Here is a 26919-nt window from a genome sequence, read left to right on the forward strand (position 1 = left end):
TGACTTGCATGGCAGTTCCAATAGATATAAGAAAAGAAAAGCCAAATGCTCATAACCTGTGGGAATTAGTTTATCTCTTAGGCAGTTGGCAGAGTATAGATTAGTTTTATTTCTTTGAAAATCCATAGAAAAACTGGGAATAAGAATTTGATCTTATAATGTATTTAATTCCTATGGAACTTTTGGGCAAGCCTTCTCTTATATTCAGTTCTTAAAAAAATATCTGAAAATCTCTAAAAATTAGACTAAGATTAATAATAATAATACTACTACAATAAAAATTAAAAAAAGAAAATGTTACTTACTGAATATTTTGTAATACTCATTGCAAAAATCACTCTTCTCTTCCCATTTTTGGAGGAAGAAAAAAAAAAAAAGAGAACTTATTATCAGCAAAAGACTTCAGCTGCTGCCATATACCCAATCATCTTCCGGACCATATTCCACACAAAATCCATAAATATCACAGAAGGACAGACAGCACAGAAAAATGAAAACTTTATTCAGAAACGCTGCAGGGTGATACAGCCATCACTGAACAGGTTTTCTTGATGGTTTTACTTATGAATTTAGAGTGAAGGATTTTGAGGTGTTTGGGGTTTTTGTTGTGTTTTGATTTGGGGGTGCTTTTTAAGTGAATGCAGAGATATTGGAAAATGAAATGTCAGTGTCTAGAAAATGTTGTATGTAATTTCTGTAGATTAGCACTGCTCTTTCCCTAAATAAAAAAGATCAAAAAATTCAATGCATTGCACATTATCTTTACCTAGGGTAATTCAGGCTATCGTCATGCCTTGTGTCTTAGCAATAGCTGTAAATCTTCTAGAACTTTCAGTTAAGAAAAAAAAAAATCCCCAAACAACACCCTCTATGCATACACACACAAAACTGTGTCAGAAATGGTATTTTTCAGTCCCTGAAAATTTACATGCATGTTTTATCAGATAAATCATCATTTCACTGCTTTGTATTGAAATACCTATGTGCTTCCATCTACAGCACTATAACAGGATTGCAGACTACCATTTTCCAGTAAACCACCTTCTCTAACCAACTTGCTACAGGAGGTACACGTCTTTCTTGTAACAATTCTGTAACTTCCTCCCAATATTATCATGGCCCATGTACAGCTCTGCAATATCTTAGAAGGACTGGTATTTGTATATATATATATATATGTATTATTATAGATAATTATACATATTACACAGTATATATTACACGCACATCTCTTCATTTATATAGACACTTCTAATGTGCTCATATCTCTCTTCTAATCTTTTATGAATATCTTTAGCTAGAAAAATATATTGACAAGCATTTTCAAAAAACTGAATAATGTGAACATTACAAAAGGATTCTAATGGTTATCTCTTAATTTTTAAACATCTAAGTTCTTTCTGCTTTGTTTTCATTATTTTCTAATGAATGCCAATAGTAATTGAATTTTGGATATCCAAACAAGATATTAAGAACCCTTATTTTGGTGCAACACCCATAATCCACCTTGAAATCTCAAAAACAAAGTATATAGTTTTAATTAAACTGCCTGCATATTAACATGCGCGTCACTGAGAGATTTATTCCTCAATTACAGCTAAGTTTTAGAACGTATTCCTCTTCCAGTATTTACAAAAAATATTTTAATATCATTAGGTAGTTTTCCCCAGTACTCTGAGAGGCATTTACCTTAAATTAAGCTGACATGCAAGTAGTTGCATGAAATCACATTACTCTTAGATCACGGTGGACTTCTTCCTCTCCCTCCCAGAACAATCTCTGAAAGACATTTTGACTTGCATAGCAATGTAATGACATTTCTGGTATTTTCCATGGTGTGGAATAACTGATTTATTACAGGTTAAAGACTCCATGCGGTTTCTCTCCCTGCTGTTTCATTCTCCTTGTTTGTCCTCCTTCACTTGAACCAGTGTGATTCATTCTCTCCCTCAGACCTCTTTCTCCCCTCCTTCTCACTCCTCCATCCCTTTTGCCTTTCATCCCCATTCCAATCATCATCTGCTACTTGGGTTTCTATCCAAAAAGCAGAGCTATGACTGCCAAAAGAGCAGTGAGAGGTGGGCTGGAATCACAACAGACAGTAGAGGGTATCTAAATTATAACAAACAACGGTTACAATACAGTCAAATGATTTGATGTGTGGTTAATCTAGTTACCAATTTCTTAGCCCTGCTAGCCTTTGCATCTCATGAAGACTGCTGCCCACTCACCTTTGCCCATATGCTTTCTCCCTAACATCATTTTATAATGTAATAAGGATTATACATAACAAATAAGAAAAGGAAGAAAAGTTAGCATTTAAGATTTTTTAACCTATTACTTTTACAAAATTGGGATGGAGAGCAATCAGAAAAATAAGATGAGAAAACTAGAAGGTGGGGAATAGAGGCAGCAGTCACACCATAGCTTGTGGGAGGCTAAAGATAGAGATTCCTTTATCTGGATTGTCAGCAACCATACAGAGAAGGATATTTTAATGGATTAGACCATTAGTGAGCAGCATCATACATTGGTGGGTACGACTATAGTCATTCTTTGTTAAAAAAGAAGTTTAGGCAGCAGTCAATTCAGAGTACCACATACCAGAAATCAGAGCAGCAACACTGAACAATACAATACAGAGTAGAAGCACGTATGCCCTTCAAATTTCCCCTGGAAATCCTCTTTTTATTCTCTAGCTACTTTAAAGATACCTTTAGAAAATGGACTGTAAATTTTTTAGAAAAGCCAAGGAAAGTTATACTACTCCAGGAAGTTAGTGCTGTCATTATCCTTTTCCTAAAAGCCCTGCTAAAAAATGATGTGTCTCTCTTTCCTTCTCTGATAAGGAACATTCACAGAACACTGAGATAATGAGAAATACAGTGAGAAACCCATGAGAATATGTACAGCAAAACATCACCACTGTCAAGTCTATAGAAACAAAAATATACATGTTCTGCTAGGTGCTTTAAAAGTCTCTCTGAGCACACCATTCCCTAGGGATAAGAATTACATTTGCCAAGCTTACACTGAAAGATGTTAGATGCAAATTATATTCCTCTATATTTATCGTACTATTTGACCACAGTGTTGAACACCCTGGCTCTGAAACTTATACCACTTACCACACTTTACACCAAAGCACAGAACTGCAGCAATCTGATGAACTCCCATGCATCATTCAATGATGTTTCCCTTACTACAGGAAAAAACGGTTATTGTCTACCCTGCATTATAAATACTTGCTATAACTGATACATGTCTCTTTATTCCATTCATAGAAGCAGTTTGTCTTGCAACTCTTAAGGTAGGAAAGTACTTAATAATTATAAGAAAAACCTCCATTTCCATCTCACAATATTGACAATGTGAAATAACAATTCGAAGTAGAGTTTCCTAAGTAGAAAACACACTTCTGTAGTTCAAATGATGCTATGCTACCTCTTTAAACAGCTGTCCACACAGACACACTAAATCCTATAATGGAATGGACAAATTTAATTGTAATTTAAAATAAGCATGACAGCTGTTACCATAAAAGTGTTCCTAAGCTTTCAGGTGATCCTTATAACAATAGTACCCTGAAATACTGCTTCACAATTGCAAATCACAAAAGACATTCACATTAAACTTTTTCTCATTCTCCATGTTTGTAATTAGCTCTATTAAGTCTATAATATCCACATACAGATAATTCAACAATATACTTGTCACACATCACTGTGATATTAAATACAAGAAAACAGGGTACTCAGGATGTGTTTGTCTTTGGTCCTGCCCTATGCAGACAACACACAGACCTTCAAGAAGACTGTTTTAAATGAAATGCAAAGTTACAAAGGACTACTTTTAGATGTAGTCATGAGAAACAAGTAGAATAGGAAAGGGTCCATGTGAAAGAGGCAGTCATTAACAAAAAAACTGCAATTTGATCATATCTGCCAGTAACTGGTATTGAATATCACACTCTGCCAGACACACAAAGGCAACATACTAGCCTAAACAGTTTTTATTCATAGGTTAGCCTGAATATTGCAGACATATCCAAAGATGTGTCCTCACAATTTTCCTGTGCCTCTGTTGAAGAGGATAACAAAACTTGCTTTCTGTGACAATATAAATTACCCATGTTCTCATGTTGAAAAAACTGGTTGAAATAACATTGACCTACATAGGATTAGTCATATTGTGCTAACACAGACTCACAGATTTGAGGAGGACAATGGGAGGAAGGACTTTAGAGACACACATAAAATCAGTTAATGCATTGACATTTTTATACTGGATTAATGAAATGAAATCTTCTCACAGAATTCCAGTTTAGCACACATCTAGCAGAGCAGAAAAGGTAGGGTTTTTTTTTTAAGATAGAAACAAGAATCCTTACTTTTCTGTTGAGTCTTCCATCAAGTCTGCCTATTATGACAAGGCTTTTTAAATACTATGCTCTTGAGTTTTAACTGAGACCTGCAAACTCACTCAAACAGGCCGCAGGAAATCAGAGCATTCTGAGCTTCTCTCTTAAATCCCAGGTGGCAACAATCTAAGAAAAGGGCCCACATAGCTATCATTGCCTGATTATACCCCGTACCTTTCAGCCTTTAATGAATATAACCTCCAAATGCCTTTGTAACACCAGGAAAAGCCCATTAGTCTTACCCTGCTATGTCTACCGATTTAGAGGCAGTTAGGCACCTAGCTCTGGAGGGCTTACTGATATCCCAAAACTTCTGCTGTTTTAACAGGGCTGGGAGACTTTCTCATTGAAAAGCAGAATGTTACAGCACTGTAAGTCTTTTTGATGGCTTATGTACTTCAGCTCTCTTCTTCCATAGCAGTTCCACAAATATAGGAATATCAGCGGAAACTGTGAATGTTTCATATCCACACAACCATAACTACGAGGGACATGGCAACCCTCTCCCTTCCTCATTCTTCTTAGTCACATCATGTAACTTCCTTTCTTCATCACTCTAATGTAACTGTGCAGCTCAAGAGAACTTGGATCATAGAGCTAGATGCTGTACAAAATTCTAATTATGCAAATCTCACTCATATTGACACTGTGTTGAATTTTTTATTGCTCCATTGTTCTCCCTTTTGGAAGTAATTTATTCTGGACCAAATCAGTAGAGTAAGGCTTTATCTCTATTTAGAAATCTGAAAAACAAGCAAGAATTGGGCTAATTCACTTGAGCATTATAGAGTTCTGTAACATTTTAATTCACATGTTTCTTTGCATGTGTAGGTATTGGTTTTTCCTTTTATTTTTGTATTCACACCTATATATGTATAGTACAGAGGATCATATGCGCACTACACTCTAAGACCTTCTGCTTTTTCACTTTATTTCCTTTCTGCTTCAGTCTGAATTCTATTTCCATCTGTTCCTATGGCTGTCAGCCTGCAGACATTCTAAATTTCGTGATCACCTGTTCTCATGTAATCCTCATTTCTCTTAACATTTCTTCTTCCCTTCTCAGAAAAATCTATATGCTTCTGACATCTGTTTCCCACCATTATCTTTTATGAGCTCCTAAGCAAAAACCCATTCAGAGATTTTGTCAACGTCAACCTGCTCTGTCAAAATATTACACTTGGCATGTCTGACAGCTTGCAATGTGCTGACCTTCATTGTGTCAACGACTTGAACAATATCTTTGCATTTCACAGCTCTTCTACACGCTGACTTCAGCTTTTTTGAAACAACAAAATCACTAATACAATCTATTAACCATTACTGAGTTGACCACCCTGAACATGAGACAGGAACTAATGTAGTCCTTACTTAGTCAGTGAGAAATTTAGCTGAAACAAAATACTGGCTTGACTCAAGTAAGTTATGAAAAAAATACCTCTGCCTTTTCATCTGAAAGAGACTGCAACATCTTCTGCCGAGATCACAGCCTGTGATTGTGTGACTAAATTCAGAACGGACATGTGGACACTTCAAATCCCAACACCATTCCCTAGACACTGGACCATTTTTTCAATACTTACTCTTCTTCTATGTTAGAATTCAAAATGTAATTTTTCACTCCTGAAGGAAAGCAAGCTATATCATTTATCATGAAAATTAATTGGAAGTGAGAGCATTCACAATTTTCCAGGAATACATTACCTTGTACAAAATAAATTAAAAGGTCAATTAAAATATCAACAAAGCGGATAACCTCTGCAGAAAAACAAAATTTGGCCACCTATGTTATTCCTGTAAGAATATTCCTAAAATACTTTTTGTCAATCAAAATTCCAAACATGTAGAGGCACAAACGCCTTCACATTCTCCTACACTTCCATAACCCTGGGATTAAACTGTGCATAAAATATAAGCACTTAATTTGCAACTGTCAAGCTAATGAACATTGAACCACATAATATTTCTTTAACTGGAGGTCTAATTGACCCATAGGAAGTGATATTAAATGATCCCAAGGCATTTGAGCACTGTTGGGATACACAGCTTTTAACATTAATTTTACCTCTATTCCTATTATCAGCTGTCCACATTGTTGCCATCTTAAGAAGAGATCTTATTTATTTTAAGAAAAAACACTGTTCAATGACTATCAGGATAAAATAAACATCATTTTTTATAATCTCTATTATATATGCAAAGATTTGACATAGCATTCTTTTTACTTTATGTTTATACTGTTGGTAAAGGACAAATTCTACTCATTTTTATTATAGATACTTCATATAGATATTACTGTGAACTTTATAATTTACCATTTGAGATTGCTTTACTGAAAACGTCACATACTTAAAGAATGATACTGAGGTTTCTTCCTCTGTATGTAAGTTGCAATTTCCTCATAGTAGGTATCACAAGTTTCTTTGTGTCTTTATCAAACCCAATTGCAGAGTTTGTGGTACTCCTAATAAGCAGTGAAACTAAAATTCAGGACCCTAAGCTTCATCATTCTCAGTAGATGCACCAAGAAAAGGTAAATGGGTGAAATCTATGATTGTTAACTTGCTCTTTCTTTAAGTTCTGGCATGTGTGCATATGAGTGAGTAAAAGTGCTAATCAATTAAAACAGCTTTTTGAAACTGGTCACTTACTGTAGTTCCAAACTAATCTAAAGAAACTGCTAGGAGATAATTTAGATTACTATTACTCCTATGGACATGGAACATCACCTTTCTCTTGACTTTGCTGTCATGTAATTGTACAGAAATACTGCTTTCATTGTTCCTTACGATATCCCCCAGGGTTTGGTTTTGCCTCTTATACTAATATGCTCCAAAAGCAGATTCTGGTAATGTATCCTTCTGGGGATATAGGAAAGTCATCACAGACCCTATATTGAAGGTATATCATATTATGGTGGTGATTACTCCTATTTAGATTTAAATACAAGATGAGTCTCCCCCTTCTAATATGCAAAGTTCAGCTCAGGTTTCTCAGCTCTTTTAAACTTTCCTTTTAAGGATCTGGGGACCTGAAGGCAGGGGAGAGGTGGGGGGGAAGTAAGAAAAGGGGACAAAAAAGTGGGTTTTTTTAAGAGGTTATTAAAAAAAAAAAACAAACCAACAAAAATGGCAGAACCATTATTCTCTTCCTGTAGGTAACAATTTATAATAATGTGCTTTCAGCAAGAATATTGGTTTATCTTTAATTACTATATGGTATTGAAAAGATCAGGTTTACTACACTTGTCAATTGTTTTAACAGAGCAAAAATTCTCTCTCCCTTTTAAGATGGACTTAAAATGGGGAAATAAACATCAACTGTGGTGCATCCCTGTGATTTGTAGTTTAACCATCACATTAAATATTTTAATTAAAACTTGAAAAAAACCCTGCAGTATTAGTAACTCAGTAGTCATCTTCAGGTTGCCTGCTTCTTTACCTCCTTCCTTCTTCACTCAGGGGAAATAGTTATCCTGTATTCATGATGGCTTTACTAAAATCGTTTCCTGAGCCTAAAGGAAAATCTTAATTATCTAACCTTAATTTTAGCTATTGCTAAAAGATAATCAATTTCACCTTATTAACAAAATAGGTTAACTCATTGAGTGTTTCTGAATATTAATGTTGTCATATTTACATATTCTTTGTGATTAGCAGGTATGTAATAACAAAAAAATGAAACCGGCACTTCAATGAATGGGGGTGGGAGGAGTGAAGGAAACTGAAAAACTTGAAAAGAATAGCGAATAATACAGGGGAAGAGGAAAGTGCAGCACTCCCTGGGTAAAGGTCTCAAGCACAGCTGCATGCATTTGCTCCTTGCAAATAAATTTATCAAAATACCACCTTGCATTCTGTAAAAAGATAACCTTTGCTGTCAGTAGCAGCAATGATACCTCATCAGTCAAAACCTTGGCATTCCAGCCTTAAGCTATCATCATAAAGACATACATGGTTACTGTTTGTCTACATGCAATATACCACAAATATAAGCCATGCATGTTATTATTTTGTAACCATCACCCCAAGAGCTCTAGTTTATGTGTAAACATATTTTATTCCTCTACAGAAACATAATTTAGGTGTCTAATCTGATGCTTCACTTTCATGTTTGCTTACCCTCTGTGCAGTTTTACAGAGACCAGCATCACAACACAGCTCTGACATTAATGCAGTCACAATGTAGCCCTCTTCAGGAGTTGTAAAACTGTGTAATCTCACTTCAAATTAAAGGATGGTGTAATATTTCCCCTGTCAATAGGTGGATTATATGCCTGCTGTTACAAGCGTCTCATCAATACCATTACTTAAAGACAGGTTTTCAGCTTTCCCCAAACTTAGTGACATGGTTTAGTGGTGGACTTGGCTTGATGATCTTTACGGTCTTTTACAACCTAGTTGATTTGATGATTCTATGAAACTTAAGAAACGTGACCAAACAAGTTTTGCAGTATATAACACAAAAATAACAAGTTATTATTACTTGTTATTATTACTCTATATACACACCCAAAAGACACAAGCTTTGAGCTGTTGTAATAAACACATTAAAAACAAATACTAAGACATGCCTTTTATCCAAAAAACTTTGTTTGCATTGTATGACACATTTGTTTTTTGAGAGCTGAGCATAATGAATGCTTTTTCATGTCTGAGAATATCCATAAAAATTAAACATTCCATAGGCAATTCCTAGTTTAATGCTTCACTTAATAAATCAATAAATGGAGTAGGACAGCTCAACTAAGTATGCCTTCGGTATTTCTCTTGCCTTTGAATTACATTTCATACAGATGTAATATTTTTCTCCCTCCTATATTTTCCTCCACCTGTAGAACTCAATTTTCAAGTTCCAATGGTTTCATCACAGAAACCAATAGAGCCTTGACAACAAGATTTTATTAACCTTTATTGTTCTAAAGGCTACATCTGAGATTAAATTCCACAGTGTTAACTGTCAAAGGTTAAAAAAGTGATTGCTGCTTCTAATGAGTATCTGAAAGATACTCAGTTGTATTTTCCCTTAATACACTCCATAGTGAAGGAAAATACAGGCTTACAATAACTGGAAGCAGAAGACTAAAAACAAAATAAAACAATCCATGGTGCAATCATTTTTTCATTCTCTCAAAAACTAGATCTTAATTTAAGGGGGAACTTTCATAGTTAATTAATTAGTTTTGTCTTGCCTTCTTTTGCCTGCTCTATTTATGCATATTTTGTTACTAGTTTACATATTTAAAACTAAATAGCAGACTTACACTTTGTTGTGGAGAAGAGGTACAACATACTTCCTGCGTTATCATTGAACCACACTGAACTTCTGTGGAAAGCAGAGCATAGTCACTTAATTTTAAAAAGCAGCAATTGAACGGGTCAGTGTCTCAGAGGAGTAATGGTCTATATCTCGTAAAAAGCTTGACCTTTTTCTTATTTATTTTGCTGAAAATTCCCCAGTGAATCCATTGATAAAGCCTAAATGAGGGTTGAAAAAAAGTGCTGCTTTCAACACAGAATCACAGCCTAGAATCCTCTTCTGAAAGTTTCTGCATCCATTCTTATAAAACAGAGACAGAAGATGAGGTACAAGGATGCAATACGGAGGACACCAGGAAGGTTAAAAAAACAGCATACTGATCAGGGAGCTCTTTCTAAAAGGGAAATCTTGAGTCATAGCCTCTGATTATTTGGACCGAATTGTTTTATGAAAAGTGAACATTAAAAACAGGGGCATAATTACAGGCTATGATGAAGCTCAAAACTACTGGTCTATGTTCTCATACACATCATGGTAATTCACACAACAGCTCAAAAATTCCACTGGCTTTAGGGTATGCTAATCTTCCTATCACTAATAAGATACAAGTGCAACATCTGGGCATTTTAATCTGCAAAGTGGTGCCGTGGTGCAGAATAGAGGCAACTTATGCAGTCAGAGAAAATGTGCTGCTGTCTGCATATGGAATATGATCTGCCTGCCACACATCACAGGATGCAAGGGAGGGAAGGAGAGTCTTATTTCCAATCAAGCCATCATCAGAGTTCCCACTGATGTCAGCAGTACCAATCTTCAGTTCAGATAAGAATATGAAAAAAAATTTACCCAGTGATACAAGTAAGACTTTATCAGACAAGTCCTAAATTGCACAATACTACTTTGATTTGAGAAATTCAGTTATTCTTCATCATAGGCTGCAACCTGTAACTTCCATTAAAGGACTCAAAACCAATACAGAAGTAAACATACATCAATGTATGTTTCCTTTTACTGAGAATCCAAAATAAATACAGCTTCTCACGCTCATTAACTTTGTTTCCTTTTTAAAATATCAGCTTCTACTTCATAGGCTCAGTGATACAGTATATAACTGAGGCATGAAATGAAAAATCATTGCCTCCCCAGTGGATCACCGATTATGCTTATTTGAGGAATGCCAGGTTAAGATATCTACTGCCAGAAAGAGCCAAACAGGCTACTTCATATTAGGATGAACCATAAAGTAAGGCTCTCTGAGACTACCGAGGACACCTCTCTCCCTCACTTGCTGTTTGTACCAGGGCCAATTACAACAGCAGGGAATGCAGGCCAGAATTGCTAGATGGTCTTTCAAAACTTCTGAAAGAAACCTTGTCCTACAGACAAGGACGTTAGTTTGTAAACCCTTTGATGCATTGAACAAATGCTGTCACTCTTCTAATGTGATGCTGACATTTCATCTCTTCTGTGCTAGGAGCTCCAGAAGAAGCCATGCTTTATCCTGCTTATTTAGTGATGAGAATGAGGAAGTGTTTAACAAAGAGAATATACATGTGATTTCCTAGGATAGGAACTGATAGAGAATTTACAGACTAGAAAAGTGGAAGTCTGAAGTACCAGGAAAGAAGGGAAAATGGTATACACTAAAATGTCTAGATCCTACGTAAATTAAATAGTAAGGAGTTTTTAGAGGAGGAAACTATTGTTTAATATCCGAGAATATAACTTTTCTTTTAAAACTTCTTAAAATTTGAAAGGTGTTATACCATCTATCCATAAATTAACTGTGATTACAAGTAAAACTCCTTGTAGATATCATTTAGTCTGCCCTATTTTTCTTAATAGATATAAACTGAATATTTTGACAATCTAACCAAAACCATATTAAACCAATAAAACACTAAAAACAACCTTAAAAGAAAAAAAGCCATAAAGCAGAAAGTATGAGAGTTTGTGGAAAATGGGGAAGAGTTCTTCAGTCGTTATGTTTTTATTTTATTTTATCTTTTTTTTACCAAGCAGATTTTGAAAAACCATGAACATGAGTCCACAACTGAAAAGATCGTTTGTATCAATATTGAAACATCTACTTACACAATTAGTTTTAGTTTTCTTGCAAAGTATCTGATCTTCCAAATTCGTTCCTTTTCCTAGCTCAACAGCATGGTCAATCCTTTTAATCGACAGGCACATTTAGGAATCTGTGAATCAGTTTTCCTGGTAAAGAATTAAGATCTCCTCTAACTCCCTTTGTAATGCATATTTCAAGGATCTGAACTGCTTTACTAGTTCAAACACTTAAGCATTTTTAACAAATGCACATCACAGTGAAGAGAAATACTGATTTAGTTTACTGCTATATACTTTTTATGCAACTAACTGTACCACATTTCAACAAAAAATCCATACAAACAGCACGTTCCTTGTGAATTAATACAGTGAGCTCTGAGTTCTTTTCCAGTTAAAGCACTTTTCATTTTGGTTTTAATCCTTTTTATTTCCATTTCAATGTTTTGGAGGGTTTTATTTAATATATTGTTATGAACAAAATTATTTTATTTCTGTGTAGATGACCTTGTACTAGTCAGATGATGTTGAGGGATAGCAGTGCATTGTTTATATGAAATTAGTGGGGGTACCTGGCCCTGGATCTGATAACTTTTGGACATAAACCAGGAAAACTGATGTTGAATCAAGAAGGCTATTCAAATAGCATGAAGGTGACCAATGACTGAACCTTGGCAGAGAACTTTCAGTGAAAACCTCATTAAATGACCACTGACAACCATCCAAGACCCCCAGAAAGCATGAACAATGATTAGGAAGAATGACACAGTAAAGATTATAATTATATGCAAATTACTGAGCAACCAGTATAACTGGGAGTGTATTACTTTGTGACTTTTGTGTATAAATGTAATGAGGGAGCTGACATCAGATATGCCTGATTTGTGAAATCTACTGAGCACTCAGGTGTGAATAAAAAGCAGTATCTCTCCTGAGAGCATGGCGATTGGCTTACTGCACACCATGTAACAAATCTGCTTTTAGGATAACAAAATAGCAATTTATTTTCAGTAAGCACATGACAGCAAGAAGAAAATAACCAGGGAGAGGTGTATTACATGTACTCTAGCATACGCTGGTGGTAAGGTGTCACTGTGACTTTGTGGTCAAGGGATGACAGTGAACAATGGAGCTTTGCAGGTACTTGGAAAGATATCAAAGACATATTTGGAACTTCATTTAAATCCAGTTTGCATAACCATTTCTACAGAGACAAATAAAAAAACAGAAGGAACCTATCTGAATGCACTCAATTCCCACTAAGGCACAGCTTCACATTTTTATTTGTAAGAATGTCATGGAAATAACCAGAATTACAATTTAGATCAGATCAGAACAGAAGGAGCTTATTACTATAGGTATAGGAGGCAACAGCGAGCAAGGGACTGACAGACTGCTGATACGAACTCAGCCAAAATGAGGCAGTTAAAGGATTTATATACCTCTAGGTAATACAACTTCTTTACCAAAATTTAGTTGGATTAGCTGCATATGCTAAATAACAGGAAATGAAACACTTCAGATGAAGAGACTGTAGACAGCACACCTTTTTACAGAGAATCCATACCTTTTGTGAATAAGCCACTCATTTGTTAACTAAATTCTGCTGACTAGCAAGACAATTAGCTGCAAACATTTCTTAACTAGCAAGGCCTGCAAAGGCATATGAAATGTTATCTCTTTTGTTTGCACAAGAGGCTATGGTTGCAATGGTGGATATGCTGCTTTGGTATACTAATTTGCTTAAACCCAATTTTAAAATCCCAGCCTACAGCTTTGATGTCACAATGATTTCTGTCACACCCAGTTCTCTTGCATAAAAGAAAACTCTGCATTTGCTACAGCTCTGGAGGGGGGAATTGGATAAACCTGGAACCAATGCCCCTTTTGGATTTCTACTCAGTCTATGCCATCACTGTCTGTTAGGCACTGAATAAGGATGCAATTGCCTGAGCCACAGAAAACTGACATGCTAGAGAAACTGTAAACATTTGAGAATCATGAACCAAATTCATGCTTGCCTTCCAAAAAATAGCAATTGGCATCTTGCAAATACAGTGCTTGGGTTCCTTTCAGCTGCTGTTTGAACTTCTGAGAAACACTCTGCCATATTTTGCTCTGCAAAAAAGACAACTTCAGCTTCCATTTCAATAAAGGAGGTCGTGCTTCTCACAGGAATCCAAGATTCCAGCAGATGAAAACCACCAGATTTTATAGGCTTAATGATATTACTTCCACAAGTAACAGGCATCTTAAAAGAACTACATAAACTCTGTGTGAGGTTGAACAGTATGTATCACTATTTTTTTGTTACAACAACTAAATCAAAAGCAAATTGAAAAAAAAGAGATAAATTTAAGGAAAAAAAAATTGACACAAAGTTTGATTATGCTTTTTCCCACAAAAATGTAAATTTTTAATTTTTGTAAAATTTCAGGTTTGAAGTCTTTGTATCTTGAAATCTGCTAATATGTAACATGAAAATGTCTACTTTAAAAAGTCCACTTTGAAACATTTCTTTTGTAGTTTTTTTTCAGGTTGGGTTTTTTTGATTGTTTGTTTGTTTTTCATTTGGTTTCTTTTTTGTTTTGGTTTATAGAATCGTAGAATAGTTAGGGTTGGAAAGGACCTTAAGATCATCAACCCCCCTGCCATGGGCAGGGACACCTCACACTAAGCCATCTCACCCAAGGCTTCATCCAATTTGTCCTTGAACGCTGCCAGGGACGGAGCATTCACAACTTCCCTGAGAAACCCATTCCAGTGCTTCACCACTCACACAGGAAAGAATTTATTCCTTATATCTAATCTAAACTTCCCCTGTTTAAGTTTGAACCCATTACCCCTTGTCCTGTCAGTACAGTCTCTAATTAAGAGTCCATCCCCAGCATCCTTGTAGGCCCCCTTCAGATACTGGAAGGCTGCTATGAGGTCTCCATGCAGCCTTCATTTCTCCAGGCTGAACAGCCCCAACTTTCTTAGCCTATCTTCATACAGGAGGTGCTCCAGTCCCCTGATCACCCTCGTGGCCCTCCTCTGGACTTGTTCCAACAGATCCATGTCCTTTTTATGTTGAGGACACCAGAAACGTACACAATAATCCAGGTGAGGTCTCACAAGAGCAGAGTAGAGGGGTTTGGTTTTTTTCTTGCCTTTTTTTTAATTATGGGATATTTTTCAAATGAAACTGCTAACAAATGATGATTTTGAGACAGTGTCAGTGCACTGAGATTTTTTTTTCCCTCATCTAGACACTTTTTTAAAGCATAAGTCATTCCTATGCAGGCAGTGTGCTAATAGGAGTGGGCTTTGTCAGTGTAATGAATACTAATAACCTTACTATATGTTTTGTCTATCAGTACTTTCCTCAACGACCTTCTTTATGCTTGCTTAAACAGTTTTGCAGCATAAAGTTTGATAGTATTTCCTATTTCACTGTATTTCAAAAAAATATGAACAGCTTTACATTTTCAGAGTAGATCTAGAAAATATGTTAAAGACCTTTGAAAACCATTTCCAGGATATTTGGTTATCTAAGTCAAGAACAAAGATCCAAACAAGCTTCACTAACACACACACTTCAAATCTATCCTCAGAGGATTCTAGTTTGGCACTGTAATCTTATGATGTCCTTGGAGGCTCAGAAGTAGCAGGGTGCAGAGGTAGATAACCAGAAAATCCTATGAGTTTCTGGAAAGACTCTTCAGAAAGACTTAAATTTCTTGTTCTCCGCACTTATTTAAAGTAATACAGTGCTGATGAAAGATGACATCTGAAGACATAGTAGACAAGGGAGCATTCAGGTGCAGCAATCTTCTGACTAGCTCATGCCAGCTTCTCTGCATGCACTCCAGGGCTGGAGCAGAGTTCAGGGAACTCACCTGTGCCTGCAGGGAAGATGGGCACCTTCCAGTTTGATGTCCTTCTTGGCTTTTGCCGCATGACTCTTACCTGGGTTCAGTTCATTTCTGTAAACCATACGCTTCTTGAGGCACAGGTTCTTTCTTACACTTTTTTCTAGGTACTGAAATCTGATAGTAGTTGAGGCCTACAGATACTTCTGACCCCCCACCCCCCCAAAAAAAAACACAACCAACAACAACAAAAAAACAACACTATTTTCCTGGCATAATTTCCCAGTATCATTTAGTCCCAAGGACTGAGTTTTGCACTGCATGTTTCTAATACACCTATTTTTAAAAACAAAATAATATATAAATACATGTTGAGACTAGAAAAACTTCCCAGCAACAGTTTATAAAGATTTACATTAGAAAGCAGCTTGAGCCCTTGATCTCCAGTTTAGATGCTGTTTTATTTATACTGCTAAAATCCCAATGTTTATCCTTGTCTATATCATAGTGACATCACTTTTTTCTTTTTTTTTCCCTGATATAAATTCAAGTCAAAGCTTTTAGCTTCAAAACATTCTGAAAAGTGTGAGGATGCACTGATTCCCATAAGACAGGGCATCAGTTTTTCCACCTCTTCCATACTGTTACTTGGAGAAATAACAACTAGAAGGAATTGTCTAAATTACTTTAAAATGTAGATTGTGTGTCAAAAAAAAAGTGATATAAGATACTAGTTTCTTTCAATTTAGAAAATAATAAATCTCCTTGGCTCTTGACTTTCCTGTTTTCAAAACATAACAGAAGCCCAGCTCACCTTTCTCTAAGCAGCTATTTTATATCAGTGGCTTCACAGCCATCTGCTTTTAGTGTCAGCAACGCATCAGAGTTGAAACTCAGACTTGATCCTGAACAGGCAGGCGATGCTTTCGGATAAACACCATCATCCAAAATACGCTCCAGAGCAATAGAAATGTGTATTAAGTGAAGAGCGGTGAGCTCTGCAGCTAGGCCATTCCTAGTCGTTCACAGTTTTGTCTTGGGCCTGGCAGAGCATGAGGCTCACAAAGTCCTTGGCCAAACCAAAACATCATTGTTTTCAGCTCTGTTCCCAGGCCCAAAGTCAAAACACAGCACTGCACCAGCTACCAAGGAGGAGAAAAATGACTGCTACTGCTAAACCCAGGACACAGTATCTGAAGGGGGCCTATAGGGATGCTGGGGATGGACTCTTAATTAGGGACTAGCAATAGGACAAGAGGTAATGCATTCAAAATAAAGCAGGGGAAGTTTAGGTTAGATATAAAGAAGAAATTCTTTACTATGAGAGCAGTGAGGACTGGAATAGGCTGCTGAAGGAAGTCGCAAATGCTCCATCCCTGTCAGTGTTTAAGGCCAGGCTGCACAGAGCCTTGAGGGCTGTCAGTGTTTAAGGCCAGGCTGCACTTGTTTAGTGGGAGGTGTCCCTGCCCATGAACTGGATGATCTTAAGGTCCTTTCCAACCCTAACCATTCTATGATTCTATGATGTAATATTGAAATTATAATCTCAAACTAAATTAAGTAATTTTGTCACGTACTACTGCCTTCTAATGATTTTCAACAAAAGGAACACCAGTAAGTCAATTGATCATTTTAAGTGTGGTAACAAAATCAAACTGATTCTAATTCTAAAAAAATAAACCAATGAAAATGAGAAATATTCACTTACCCTCATGGAGCTACCACAGTTTAATTGATGAAGACGTAAATGAACAATAAAACTGTCTATCAAACTGGGGACATAATTTTTTTATCATCTTCTGAGATATTTGAATTGTGCCAGAGATAAAGCCCCACAACCCACCAGTGAAAACATACTTGAAGGTTCATCTTCTTCTCTGCCAACACCCTTCCTTCCTACTGTTTTCTCACCTCACCCTATTGATTAATTTCCTTTAAAAAACTATCCCATTTGTCAGTTAACTTTCTGCTCCCTTGTCACTACCAAGCTGACACAAAAAGTTCCAAGTGAAACCACATACCTTTTGCACTCTGCTCTTTAAATTTCAGCAAATGTGCTATCCACATCTCAGCATTCCTTATTATCTTAATAACTTCTATGTTAATAGACAAATTCTCAAGATATTAAACAGAAAAAAAATGACAATTTCTTAGCATTATTTGCAGTATGTGTTGTAATAGTATTATAAGCTTAGTTTTCACACAGTTATTTCTTTTATTCTTGTTATGGGCAAGGAAAAGAGAAGGTGGAGTCTTGAATGTAGAATGTGTGCAATCATCACAGCTTTCTGTACTAACATGACACTTGACTGCATTAGAATACACTAAAAATTTACCAACAGCATGGATTGCTGAAGTAAAAAAATAAAAACAAACCACCAAACAAACAAAAACCTCCAATACCAAACACAACAAGATGCATGGAAAATACAATTAAGAGTGTAATAGCATAAAAATTACTACCAAGGTTCTTCATCTTTGATATACTAATGTTATTTGTTTCCTAAAGAGCTATTTAAATGTCTACTGCATCCACAAATTAAAACTGTAAGTCTGGGTATCCAGAAATTGCCACATAAAAATTATTTCCTTTTTATTATTTACAGTATCTATTCTCCTCCATAATTTGTGAGGAGATGACTTTGATTCACTTTAGATCATGGAAACTTTTCATGTCTTTCACTGTCAGCTGTCATTTAGCACATTTTTCTAAAGGAAGAAAAGATACACTTGTCAGGTGCTTGTTCCCATGACCATGGATAAGTTCTTCCTACATCAACATCAACTGCAGTATGAGAGTTGCAGTAGTGTTTCATGGCTGTGTCTTTTGCATTACTATTTTCAGATGTATTATCTGCATTGCCTTGTAATATCTACTGTAATGCCTGCTTCAATCATGCATATTCTCTGTGAACTCTAGTAGACTTACTTGTTAAAGATAAGCTAGTTTGGATAGAGAAGGACTTTATAATGAGCCCAGTGTTGGCCAGTGATGTATAGAGACCCCTTGAACTGAATTTTCTGGAAGTTGATGATGAGAGTCCTTGGTCCTGTCAGATTTGCTATATAGAACAGCCTAAAGCAAAATAATGAAGATCATTCCTTTCCTCACAGATTTTTTTTTTTTGTAATTTATACTAAAATAAATACCAGAAGTTAAAACAAACAGCTCTCTTTTACATGCATAAGAGTTTACAATAGAAAAAGGCAAAGGAAATGCTGTAGAATCCATTTTACAGACTAAGAAGGAGATACAAAGCTATCAGTTGTTTTGCCTAAAGTAAAACAAGAAATACACAGCAATACTAGGGACTGAAAAATGCCTTGGAAGCCTTGAGAAGCCAGAAACTTATTTTTCCTACTAGAACATATGATATACACACTGTTGCAAAAATGCCAGCCATGAAGCAAAAGGAAAAAGTACTTACCTTGTTGCAGCAAGGTTCATTATTCCCTCTTCTGACAGCACTGGAGAGAGCAGTTTTCTTCAATCCCAAGGTACTTCAACTGCTTTTACAACACAAATGTATTCCTCCTATTTTCTGACTCTTTTGCTATAGAGAGAGAAAAGTTCACTGCTCTGGATTGTAAAGTCCATGACTTTGTTTTGCTCTTCACATTTATTTGAAGCCTTTCTCTTTGCAGGCATTTTTTTTTTCAGTCTTTGACCGAAACACTGAAGACAATTTTCATGGTGTCCCTAATAGAGGCTGTAATATTCTCTAGCTATAATATTATCATGAGTGTTCAATGTACTCAGCCTTGTGCTAAACATGAGTTCTTTCACTCCTAAGTATTACTGACACTGCAAATAATACCTAAATTCTCCTCTAGGTAATGTACTAAAGGCCTGGAGCTAAAATAAAATACAGAAATGAGTCTCTGTTCACCTTTCTATATCCTTTTATGTGCCTACACGGGTAAGCTAGGAAGAAAGCAAGGCTCTCATGAGTTCTACACTTGCTCTTTCCTACTCACCATTTAGCTTTTATAAATAAACAAATTTGTAAAACACAAGAAAGTGCAAATTAAGTTGACCAAGCATTTAAATATCCCTTTATTTGCCTCTGCTAAGCAAAAAGTGACTTAAGAGGGCTCCTACTAAGGGGTGAAAAGAGATTTTGATATTACTGTAATACATATGTCTGAACACACAGATAGGATTCAATTTGGAGCTTTTACAAAATACCACTACAAAGCAGACAAAGTTACAATAGAACAGACAGCAAATGTCCTTTTGGGTGGAAAATACAATGTTAATTAATTCATATAAGCCACAGAATGCAGCATAATACATCTTATCAACAGCTTATTATGTAAACATGATGCAGGACATGAAGTGTCCTAGTGCACTGTTAAATATAAATTAAAATAAAGACCAAACTGGGAAGTATGTTAACATAGAGTTACTACAACTGGCTAGTATAGGAGCCATATATCTATTATCAAGGACACACAAAAACACTTACATATATCCTTGATTTTTCAATATAGTTCTGTTCTATTAAGAACAGAAAGATGAAATGTGACAACAGACAAGCATGGGCAAGTACATGACAAAGCTATGACAGGGTGAAAATTTCTCAAAGCATTCACATTCATCTTTTAAGATCTAAATCAACATTTTCAACACCAATGCTTCCATCTGCCCACAGCTGAAAACTAACCAAAAGCTTTCAAAATGCTTACTGTCAATATTTCTTTTCAACTGTATAGTATGAGAGTGCTCCTATGTTCCACCTTTCACAAATAGCCTGGATAACATCACTTGTAAAGGTAGGAATGCAGGTGTAAACAGAATGAGTGAATTGAATTACACAAAACTATCTGGGAGGACATCTGCCCCAAAATGTTCATGATAAAGCAAAGGAGAACCATCAGCTGGATTAACTAGGAAATTGCAGAGACTTCTGAAACAAAGAACTCAGCCTGAAAGGATTATACAAGCATGAACATTTATAGGAGAGAGGAAACCTTGCGACTGACACAGAGATAATCAAAACCTGGGCGGATGCTGCCACAAGCCATCCCACAAGCAGAGCATCCTCTATCAAGGCCTGACAGAGAATCTTCATCATCAGACATGCTGACCCATGACACACCATCCAGGAGAGTGAGACCTCGTGATGCACCAAGTAGGGACCCACACTTGGAGTGGGTGTATATCCCTGGGGGAGGGTGGAAAGGTTGGGGGATTCTCAGCTCATCACTGGTATTAAAACTTTGTGGATTTGTTACATAAGGGTATTTAGAAACATTTTGTAAGTGTCTAGTTTTGGGTCTTATCCGATACTGATCCTGAGTATAGTTCACTGATTGTGTATTAACTACATGCTGTTAAGTATTCAGTAAAGTGTTTAGATCCCAATCTGGTTTAAACTATGTGATCTGAGCAGTGGTTCTCTTTGAAGCATAGTTTACATATCACACCATTTTAGACTTTTCTCTCTGGCATTTCAGCTGGACAAAGCTTATGCACATGAACTACTTCTAGTCACAAAAAAAAAAAAAAAACAAAGCATTATTCACCTCACTGCTTGTTAAAACTAGTCAGGAGAGAAGAGTGAGAGCAATATTTTGCTCAATCTTAGCTTTTTAAAATATTCAGGGTCTGATTCCTGACCACGTAGATGGCAGTTGTGGAATCCTCCTCCAGCTGACTGTAGTGAAAGTGCAGCTGTTTGTGTGACAGCTATTGAATGACCACAAATTACAGCCTGATGTATTATAGAAAACCAAAGGTCAGTTTCAGTTTACCTTAGTACACTGTGCTCTGAAACTGTGATATTTCAGCTTTTGCTTGTTGTTAATCAAACTGAACAGCTCAGTGCATCCCAGTTCTGGGACAGAGGATGAGCAGTGGGGTAGAAGCTGCTATCCATCCTCTATTATGTGACTTGCTCTTGCAATAGCAATTTAAATATCTGAAAATCCCACATATTTCCAGAGCTGATTCTTTTTAAATAGCAATATATTCAACATTACATGAGGAAAAAAATGCAATTAAAAATGACTAAAAATATGAAATGTATAAAGTCATCTACAATTTGGATTTTGCCAGTGTAAAATGCTACCAAAACAAGATATTCCTCTCTGCAACACTAGTTTGCCACAACATTCCATAACCTGTTATTTAATGACTATAGTGTACATAAGAATAAGAAATATCATTTATTCTTATTATTATTCAGATTATTTATTCACTAATCCCCCAATTTTTTTTATGCAGACCTTTGTTATTTTACACTACCTAACATTTCCTGAAACAATTATTTTAGTTGCCATTATACACTACATTTAGCAGAAGTTAATGAAGCAATAAATTTTCAAAGGTGAAAATTATTTCATATATGCCAAGTTGTCACTTACAAGTGCTTCTCATATTATATCTTCTCACACCATTCTCATGAAATTAAAATGGGATTTACTATTAGAATTATTGCACACATTTGAAGCCTACTTCTGAATACAAAAATTATAATACAAAACATCACATTTGATTACCAAACTGTAGAAGACAGAACAGGCTAAACTGTAACAGATTTAGTAAACCTAGTGTGTTCTTAATGAATTGTATCTCAAACTGCTGAAACTTTCACACAGTTGGCAGAAATGTGGGCCAAAACAGATCACATGGCTATCATTCATTCCTATCTCCTTTTAACAAAGAGGGAGAGGCCTGGAAACCTAAATACAGTATGTGCTAATTACTCAGTATCACAGTAGGGTCTGATTTATATTGACATTCTAACAAGAGCTTTCAGAAGGCAGTGTTTCCAAATATTCGATATGTAGAATATAAAAACAAAAGTCTGCATAATCTGCAAGATTTGGGGGTTTGCCCAATAAATAATCTGAAGAAAACTAGAAATAAATGATTAATAGAACAGGTATTATGGAGTTAAGATAGTTCAGAAGTGCATGCCACAGATAAAAACAGCACAGTGTAGAACAAACTCAGTTAATAGCTCCTGCAAATCACCATCAACAAGTATTTATCCTCATATCTCTGCAATTAGGTGCTTTCTCAGAAGAAAATATCGTGATTCCCTGAGTTTAACAGCTATATTGGTAGTATAACAACAGGCTTAAATAATACTCATAGTTGAACTTCCCCAAGTTTTGATGACAAAGGCTAGAATTCCCTTTTCTCTGGCTCCAGCTCATTCTAGTAAGATATTAAACACAACAATTTTCTCTCAAAGAGCAAGTTCTAAATATCTGTGACTTGATACTTCTGGGTTTGACCAGTAGAGAGAGAGACCAGTGTTGTTACAAATGGAATGTTGCAGTGTTCCTGGTGAAAACCAAATGTGAGTTCTAAATTATTACCTGTTTCGGGTTGTTTTTTTTTTTTAACACAGGAAGTGACAGAAATTGTTGATGTTTATAGCATCATTTTGTAGATCCCACTGGTCTTAATTCTACTCCATTCTACACACTGCAGTTTGTCATAACTCATAAGTATCAGCTACATGTGATGCTTTACCATTCAAACCGAAAAGTGAAATGCATTACAGATTATGCATTTGAAAACTCAAGATTCTCCAAAATCTAGTATCTTTGCAGAAGAAAGTTGTCAGGTGTAAAATTTATTCAATATTAAAATATCATAAAGTAATATAAAAATAAGTCTCAATTATAAGAACTGTTTCACTGGACTGATTATGATTAGCTTTGCAAAGCAGAGTAACCTCTGGTGGAAAACTGGAAGGAAGGAAATTAATACCTCATCACACTGATTTCCTAAAGACAATATCAAAGCTACTCAATAAACGAAGATTTTTAAATAGTATGTAAATAACAGAGAATGAGGTAAGCCTATTTGCAATTCAACATCCAGCACTTTGCCAAATTATGTTTCTGGGAAGAAACGTTAGATGCTACTCTGGTCACTCTATATTTATTGACTCAATGTTTCCACTATAAAAAGGACAATAAATGATTTAAACCTAATCTGTTAAAAACTTGTAATTGATTTCCTTATTGGCAGAGAAAGAAAAATGAAGCCTTTCTCCCTTCCTTTTATATATGTAATAATTATGGCAATGAAAGACATAATAATATCAAGAAGCACCCTCAACAGTACACAGACTGAGACCTAATAATAGTGTCATAGCTACTATACCATCTGTATTTTCAGACATATATTAAGTTAGTGTTCCCTTCTGCAAACTTCAGTGAAATGTTTTTTTTACAAAGTTACTGAAGGCAGTGGAATTGTTCCACAGAACAGAAAGGACAGCTATTGGCACATGAGAGATACTGATAATTACTCAAGGTGGTATTCATCCCATGACTGCATTTGGCAGATGATCTATGATGGTAGGGATCCTTTGCCCCTACTTACAGCTCATACCAACTTTCCTCCTTTCTTCCTACTCTGCAAATGAAGCATTGTGAAATGCTGCTTCATCATCCTGACACTCTGCACCAGCTCACTGCATAGTAAGCTGTAGCTACACAAATTTGAAATATGCTTCTGCTATGTTGGGGCTCTATCAATACAGACCAAGGTAAAAAGAAAAGAGAGAAATAATATTTTGTCATACATAGGTAATAAATGCATTTTTTAAACATTAATTCCATTTATGGAATTTCCATGTATTCACCTTCACAATTTATCCAGTGGATTACCAAAAGGATTACCAGACACCACAGACTTCTTTTAATCCTGCTCTCTTCCTGACCTGATGATCATTATGGTTTATAAATAAAAAACACAGTACCCCGATAATTTCCACTGTGCATAAGTCTCACTGCAGCTACAAATATTGTCAGAAATTATTTTAGTGGTTTTCCTGCTCATCTGAAGTATTTCCTCTTCTTACTGAAATTTTATCATGTAAGAATGATAATAATAGTTTTATTTAAGAAATAATCTGGTTTAGTCTGGGACAATAAACAATAAATTGCTTTAATCATAGTAGGATTATAAACGTGTGAAGCTTTGGGCTTTTTTTCTACGTATCATTCATAGCTAATATAAAACAAAAGACTTTTCTTACCAGTACCTTTACCACTGAAAATCATATATTACATATATGATCCCCCATATAGATGTAGGAAGCAAGGACTAAGTTGATGCAAAAGAAGACACTACTTCTTTGTTGGATATCACATGAATGGATAGACTTACTTCCTTATCCCCCCTCAAATGGTGTACATAAAATTATTAAAAGCAACAAAGATGATGCAAGGCCTAGAGGGCATGATTTATGAAGAGCTGCTGAGGTTTGTTCAGTTTAACAAAGAGGAGACTGAGGGGGAGAGGAGGGACAGCTGATGATCTCTTTGTGTCTAGTGATAGGAACCTGAGGGAATAACTTACAGTTGCACAAAAGGAAGTTCAGATTGGATATTGGAAAAAGTTCTTCATTGAAGTGGTGTTCAATTGCTGGGTTCCAGCAGAGTGGTCATGGCCCCAAGCCTTTCAGTGTTCAAGAAGAATTTGGACAATATTCTTAGACATATGGTCTAAATTTTAGATTATCCTGTGAGAAGTCAGCAGTTGGACTAGATGAAATTTGTGGGCCCCTTCCAACTCAGGATATCAAATTAAATCAAAAATTAATTTAAATTAAATTATAGTCCATTCATAACACATTTCTGTGAAATATTAGGATGTCTTATACACTCTAAGTGTATGTCATTTGAAATGCTGTCATTTCAGGCACCCTGCTCTCTGCTCTTTATTCATCCACAAAATGGATAAAAAAAATGCTAGGAGGAAGTACCTGGCAGCCTGTAACAATATGTAGCGACACTGACCTGAAGGCACCAAAATGAAGTCTATCCTTGGCCTTGACTGCTGCTGCTAAAAACATGAAGGAGATTATCAGGGCAGTTGTGGTAGTGAGTCTCAGTGTCAGTCCTTTAAGAAGTGAGAAATTATTTCCCCACGAGTAAGCATATGTTAGCACTCCAGGATAGACTTGTGACTAGCCAGTGACTAAAAATTCAAACTTTGAGCTGAAGAATGCCCCTTCTTAAGTGGTGTGACAAATTAGAATCAGTGCTTTCTTTTGTATGTGTCCTGGGTTCAGCAGTAGCAGTCATTTTCTCCTTCTTAGTAGCTGGTGCAGTGCTGGTTTTGATTTTCAGCCTGAAAACAGTGCTGATAACACCAATGTTTTCAGTTGGTGCTCAGTAATATGTACTCTGACCAAGGACTTTCTGAGTCTCATGCTCTGCCAGGGAGGAGGGGAAGCCAAGAGGAAGCAGAGACAGGACACCTGACCCAAACTAGCCAAAGAGGTATTCCATACCACAGCACGTCATGCCCAGTATATAAACTGGGGGCAGTCACCCAGAAGGGTTAGATCACTGCCTGGTCGGGCTGGGTATCTGTCTGTGGGCGGTGAGCGCTTGTATTCTCTTCCCTTGCTATTTCCCTTATCATTATAATTATTGGTGGTAGCAGTAGTGGGTTTTCTGTTATACCTTAGTTACCGGACTGTTCTTATCTCAACCCATCAGAGTGACATTCTTTCAGTTTTCCTCCCAGTCCCTCCAGGATTTGGGGGAAGGAAGGGAGGGAGTGAGCAAGTGGCTGTGTGGTTCTGGGTAGCTGGCTGGGCTTAAACCATGGCAGCATGTTACACTGAATGCAAAGAAAAATATTATTTTCCTTTATGCTATTTGCCACATTCTCTTACTTAACACTAAATTATCCCAGCAGTCTTTTTTCTCCTTCTCTGCAATGAAATCTGATTCCTTAAAAGAAAATTAAGAAAATTACACCCTTTCACTTTATGTCTATACAGGTTTTTATTTTTTCTTTCAGTTCTGAAAACAATTTTTCTTTTCTATTTGGATAAAAAAGACTCTGAAGAATCAGTTAGAAGGATCAATTAAATTTGGTATATTCATGCATCTATACCCACACTTTAGGATACTCTGATGAAACAGAACTTGATATGAAATCCCAGGCTTACTGAAAAAAAATCATGAAATCACCATCTCCTCTTTCCAAGAAAGTTTCACCTTCTGTCGCCAGTTAGGCCTGGATGTCTTGCCTCTATTTCTCATTCAAGTCTGACACTATCTGCAAGAGCTGCAGGCTCTCAGCTCCCTGTTGTAATTCCATATTCCCACATGTAGGTTTGGAGACTCTTCTGCCCTGAGCAGGCTCAGAAGTAGTCAAGTATGAAGCAATCTCCCATCCTTCCTCCCAGACTTCCTAAAAGAGCGTTAACTCAAATGTGAACAAAGAAACACTATTCATCACATATTCTAACATCTAAGCCCAGAGGAAACAGTGCATTTTGATAAGATATGAATGTGTCAATTTATTTTAATATGTTCTAAAACGAAATA

The sequence above is a fragment of the Neopsephotus bourkii genome, unplaced genomic scaffold, assembly GCF_033783945.1.
Source record: "Neopsephotus bourkii isolate Nb327-2 ecotype Australia unplaced genomic scaffold, CSIRO-AGI_Nbou_v1 NB_1634, whole genome shotgun sequence".
Lineage (NCBI taxonomy): Eukaryota > Metazoa > Chordata > Aves > Psittaciformes > Psittacidae > Neopsephotus > Neopsephotus bourkii.